General features: G+C 35.8%; 1 pseudogene; it reads right to left on the bottom strand.

Moving 5' to 3' along the window:
• Positions 1-2,365: 2,365 nt before the first annotated feature.
• LOC109262221 (ragulator complex protein LAMTOR3-like) lies at positions 2,366-2,789 on the bottom strand (annotated as a pseudogene).
• Positions 2,790-6,545: the final 3,756 nt, after the last annotated feature.

The raw sequence follows: 6,545 nt of genomic DNA, 5'->3' as shown, positions 1-6,545 counted from the left end.
ACTAAATATGTTAAATTATTTTGCATTATAAATTATTTCTATATTTCAGCTGATGGTCTTAAAGTCCTTAAAAATAGTTCTATTACATGTACCAAATTAACTTTGTACAAAGAAAGAAAAATTAAGCCATGGCAATTTTGCTACTCTTACTGTTTTTTCTATCTAGCCACAATTGTTCTTTAACATATCAAATTTCTAGGTACTTTAATTTACCCATTTTAATACCCAAAAGAAAAAGTTATTATTTGTAGAAGAAAAGCGTATAGGTAATAGGATAAAAATGCTCTTGCTGCTCCATTATAGTTAAAATAATTAATTTACTTGATAACTTGTCAAAAGTGCCTGGACACTTGCTATTTACTTTCCATGGTCTCTAGGCTAAAATAATTGTTTTGTAAAAGCAATAGTCTGAGTTGGTTCTTATATTTTTGATCTCTAACTTAGATTACAAATTTACAGGAAAAACAGAGAGTATTTGGGAATTCTTAATAGCATTTGTTGAATTACATAAAGCCATAATTAAGATGTATGACTGTAGTTGTGAATTTTCTTGAAGGTTTTGCTTGCCTTCTTGGTTCACCTTGTTATGATCATCTAACATAATTATGTAATAGACCCTTTAAGCAGGTTCTATTTCTTTATTCTTTTTTTTATTACTGGTATTGTTTGGTAGGTTATTATCACAATAAGAATGTTGTCTTATTTCAGTTTTTTAAGTTTATTTATTTATTTTTGAGAGAGACAGAGACGGAGCAAGTCCAGGAGGGGTAGAGAGAGAAAATCCCACGTAGGCTCTGCACTGTCAGTGCTGAGCCTGAGGCAGGGCTCAAACTCACAAAACACGAGATCGTGACCTGAGCCTCAGTCAGAGGCCACACAGGTGCCCTGAATTTTGTCTTTTTTTTTAAAAAAAAAGTACATCACGATTCTTTCAAAAAGAATCTGAATCAAGCACTAAGCATTTTCTAAAATTTGAAAATATAAACCTTAGAAAACTTCAGTAAAGTCAGTAATACCCTCATCCCCATTGCTCTGGACACTAAATCACCCTTCACCCTTCCATCCATTCAATAAATATTCATATTAGGAGTCCCTGTTCTGTGACCGACACTATGCCCACTGTATGGCTTCGCAAAGTTAGCCTCTCAATCTTCAAGTCTTCGTCTGTAAAATTGGAATAATAATTTATACTTCCACTTAGAAAATTACTAGCCAGCCTTGACATCTCAATTCAAACATCATCAGTTCTTCAAATTGTTCATGACCCTTCATGGAGTCCTAGAGCACTCTCTGAGTATTTCTATCAGAGCATTTGCATTTCTGCATTGCAATTATCTTTCAATTTTCCTTTCCATTTTTAAACTGTGAACTTCTGGAGGGCCATAATTAGATCACTTTTGTAAAAAAAAAAAAAATCCCAACAGTTAGGTTAATAGGCAACTAATGACATATTATTGAATCAAGTGAAAGAATTAATTAATTAATTGAAGCATTATTATTAGTGGCATTAGTTTATCTCCTGAAATGGTAGACTGTTTCAATGTGTGAAATCAATGAATAAATCTGAAATATAGCTGATTGAATTAAATTTCATATTGCACTTCATGATTTAGATTTTCTTGGTTTACCAAACAGCTCATAAAGGGCATGGCAATAGAGCTGTCCTTTGCTGTCAGCCTTAGCCCCATCTCCCCACAATGTTCTCTTCTGGCCTCCTCTTTTTCTCCTTTATTCTTCTTTCTTTTCTTTTCTGTTTTCCTTTTCTTTCTTTCTTTCTTTCTTTCTTTCTTTCTTTCTTTCTTTCTTCCTCCCTCCCTCCCTCCCTCCCTCCCTCTCTCTCTCTCTTTCTTTCTTTCTTTCTTTCTTTCTTTCTTTCTTTCTTTCTTTCTTTCTTTCTAGTGGTTGTACCAATTTTATTACTTTTACTAAGTCATTTTATCTTCCTCACATTCAATGCAAAGAAATAAAACAATATAAAGAAAAATGTGTTCTTGTTATTATTCACAATAAAAAGGGTCTGCTTCCATTCTGCAGTCCTGGGCATATTCTATACTAAGCAGCACTTAATGGCCCGTGTGGATCAAAGCACCATTTTGATTCTGACCCACTGAATAGAATCTCGTGCATATTTGATGACTGGACTAACTTCATGGGAGTTGTGATGTATTGAACTATTTCTGTGGTATCCCCAGATCTCACTAAATAAGAAAAGACCCTACACACACACACACACACACACACACACACACACACACACACAATTAATCTGTCTATAAATTACATCTTTTGGCTCTTTTCTTTAGTGTAAGGTAGAAAAAGGGGCCCTTTCTTGAGTACATGAAATTCAAGTATTATTGTCGTCTAAAGATTGTTGGATTGCTATTGCGTCTGTTATGATGAAAACAGGGTGTACATCAAAACCACTGCCAGATTAAGAAACTTCCACAACTTGTCCCAATTCTTCAAATAACGGAGCAAGTTCCTTTTCTAAGCTGACAATTAGTTCTGTACTGGCATTGCTGCTGGCTATGAAAGTCACAACCAACTGTAAATGATCGAATTGAACCACCTGGTGAATGATACTTTTATTTTTTTGGAAGAAGTTTGCTCCTTTGGTCTGTTGCCAAGGCAAAGGTAGATAAGAAACCAGTTCTCAAGGCATGCTCGGGAGCTTTATTTTTGGCCACTTAAATAACAGGAAATCCATCTCTATCTGACATAACAATTGCATGGAGTCCTTCAACACTTGGTAATTTTCTATACAGGAATCACTTTAGGCCATCCGCCATGATGAACCCCTTTCTCTACAGAATCAGTCTCCACACCTGGCTTACTGGGCTGCCGTGTTCTCTCCACTGTGAATTCAGGAAGAGCTTCAAAGAGAGTCTCCCCTGAAAGCCGTGCTCACAGGATTTGTACCTCCTCTGTGCTCCAGGAAGCACTTCCTCTGCCTTTGAGGCCCGGTGACAGAGGCAACCTGCTCTTCTTCTAACCCCATCTCCATGCCCTGAACTTCTGGCTAATTAACTCAAAACTGGTGGGTTTATTTATACCTTGGATGAGCAAATTCAATGTCCCGTAACAAAAATATTGCATAAGCTAATAGGACAAAAACACACTTATGCAGTTTTTGCAATAATAAATTTATTTCAAACTTTGTTGTTATGCCAGTCTTGTAAACTGAACATCAGCCCTGCCCCTTCCTGTATTCTTGCAATGCAAGGATGCAAGCTGGAGCATGGAAACTACAGTTCCCAGAATCCCTCACCCACAGGATTTAGTTTGAATCGTGAGCTTCAGATGGCAGAGAAAAGGAGAAGTGCCATTTCCCTCTGGCAGCCGCAGGCACCTGCATTGACAAAGAGACTCTTGAGATTTGTATCAGCCACATGCATGCCACACGCAGCTAACATCCTCAGTGGTATCTTCCTCTGATCTGTACTTTCCTCCTCAGGGTCTTCCGGGAGTTCTCCTAACACCTCTTTCTGCCTGAAATGCATGATGATTTCTGCTTTCCTGAAGAAAAAGATTCTGACATAGTGGTTATGCCAAAACTTAGATATTTGATAGCTGAGATATTTTTTTTTAAAAATCTTCTTGGTTGAATAGTTGAACCTCTTCCTTAGCACCTCACCTCCATCTTCCTTCTCTGCTTGATTTTTCTCCATAGCACAAAATCACTGTCTGACACCCTGTATCTTTTACTTTTTAATCTTTTTAATTGCCCGTCATAGTAAAAGTGCCATGACGACAAGGACCCTTGTTTATCATACTGTTGAGTCCCCAGTTTCTAGAACAGTGCCTGTTATTGTGATTGTTACTCAATACAAGTAGTTAAATAAATGCATGAATCTGAGGGAGTGCTTTTTCATTCTTCCTGAGTGTCAGTAAACAGAAAAAAAAAAAAAAAAAAAAGGAGAGAAAGCCCAACTAGGGTAAGAAGAAACAAAGCATGCATGTTTTAATTTCAAGCAAGTTCTTATCCTATTTGACTAGTCCTCCAGCCATGTTCTTCCTTCATTGTCTACTATAGTTACCATAAGTTTTAACTCACTTGAAAAGGGTAATAATCAGCCCAGCACTGAGTAGTGTTTTTCTCATGGTTTATCATTAAATTCCATTGTGATCTGGGGCACCTGGGTGGCTCAGCCGGTTAAGCGTCCGACTTCGGCTCGGGTCATGATCTCATGGTCCGTGAGTTCGAGCCCCGCGTTGGGCTCTGTACTGACAGCTCAGAGCCTGGAGCCTGCTTCCGATTCTGTGTCTCCCTCTCTCTGACCCTCCCCCATTCATGCTCTGTCTCTCTCTGTCTCAAAAATAAATAAACATTAAAAATTTTTTTTTTAATTCCATTGTGATCTATAGTTGCTTATAATTTTAATCAAGAAGAATTCAATTTGGGGTTGATAATTTTGATATTTCAGAAGAATATTCTAAGTATATAAGCAGGTCCTTCACACGAATTAGGAAGAAAGCACTAATACCTCAACCAAGGGCAAAGGGCATACACTGACATTTCAAAAAACAAGAGATAATGACCATAATAATGACCACATAAGTATATAAATAAAGTATTTAAAATCGTTTATGAAACTAATACAATTTGAGATTCACTTTTCATGAAAATGTTTAACCTAAAATAAATGTCTAATTAAAATAATACCAAGCATGTGGAACATCCTTTGTACAAAATTCGTATTATAAATTGATTAAAGCTTATGAAATCATTTGGCAAGTGGCATTAGTAACCATAAAATAACTCATTTTCTAAAACCTAAATCCCTGGGAATGAATAAAGGAAAATACAAGGCATGTGAACAAACGTACTTACTTACAAAATTGTTCATACATTGTTAATTATGTGTTGTCAATAACTTCAATTTGTTTATATCTTGTCTCTTTGGTCTCTTTATAATGTCTTTGATGAAACTAGTCAGAGTTTAGCAATCAGTTCCTTTGTCTAAATTTATGTTAAACATATTAAATATTTCCCTTTTTTTTTTTTTTTTTTTAACTGACTCTTCTGCCTTGCTTTCCGATGGTCTGACTGGAGATACTTTTTTTTTCTAAAAATGTTTCTAATAAAAATGGAGTATATCTTTAGACATTGTGTTATTAAGAATTTGATGGCTATAAAATCACCCTCCTCTCACCCTACCTGCCAAATCTTGCAAGTCAATTTTGTTGGATAAACAGTTCTAAATTGACAGCTCTTTTTCTCTCAGCACTTTCTAGCACCTTTAAGGTAATAGTGTATTTTCTTCTACCTTCAATCATTTCTGTCCAGAAGTTAGCAAAATTGGCAGTCAACCTGTCATTCCATTGTAATGGAATTTTAAAAGTGACAATTAAGATTATCTTAATTTGGGTTTTTTTTTTTACTTTTAAAATCTATGTATCTTTGGTTGGGTCATTTCATCAAATGCTTTATAAGTGGATTTTTAAAAACTGCATCTATCCTAGGACGATGGGAATTAAATTCTGGAAAACTTTATCAATTGTCCCTTTTAATATCCTTTTAAATACCTTTAAATATCTTTTTAAATACCTTTATACTAGATGTCTATTCCTTCTTAGTAGTATCTTCACCTGTCCTTTATATTTTTACCCAACTAATTATCTAAGTTGTGTATCTAATTGTGTATCTAATTATCTAAAATTATCTAGATCTATCTAGATCTATTTTCCAGTTTATATTCTCTTCACTTTAATCTGCTATTTAACTCTCCCAGCAGAAGAATTATTTTCAATCATTATATATATATATATATATATATTTTTTTTTTATGTGTTTTTGTTTTTGTTTTGAGAGAGACAGAGTGGGAGCAGGGGAGGAGCAGAGAGAGAGGGAGACACAGAATCCGACGCAGGCTCCAGGCTCTGAGCTGTCAGCACAGAGCCCGATGTGGGGCTCGAACCCACAAACTGTGAGATCATGACGTGAGCCACAGTCAGATGCTTAACTGACTAAGCCACCCAGGTCCCCCTCAATCATTATATTTTTATTCCTGAGAGTTCCTTTTGGTTCTAGTTTCAGACTGGTCAAGTTTATATTCTGGTCTCTTACACAATGAATATATATTATTTTATAAAATATATTAAACATACTTATTTTATATTTTTTGAATAATTTCTCTTTGTAGGTCTGACTTCTAATTTATTGCGTTTTTTCTATAATATGGTTGTATTTTTCCTCATGTATTTGGTGACTTCCTTATTACAGGCTCAGTTTTCTTAGGGCTATATCTGTAGAAATTATTTGAAAACTTTCTTTAAAATGGATCCCCCCCAGGGGGGGATTTGTGTCTGCTTCTGCCAGGTTCCTTGTAGCATTCCCAATGCACGACCACTTTAAAATACAGGTTCTGCCTGCAGATTTTCAAGCCACTGAATTTGTATTAATTTCCAGTCCCAAACTGGCTTGGGATCAGGAATACTTAGGAGAGACTTGTTTTCCACCCACCCCCACCCCGCTCCATTCTGAGTCAATACCTTATGAGAGAGAGTTACCTTATGAAAACATGGCCTCCAAGATTCCTAGTAAG

The sequence above is a fragment of the Panthera pardus genome, unplaced genomic scaffold, assembly GCF_024362965.1.
Source record: "Panthera pardus isolate Hobbes unplaced genomic scaffold, ASM2436296v1 HiC_scaffold_13, whole genome shotgun sequence".
NCBI lineage: Eukaryota > Metazoa > Chordata > Mammalia > Carnivora > Felidae > Panthera > Panthera pardus.
This window is presented reverse-complemented; position numbering and strand designations above follow the sequence as displayed.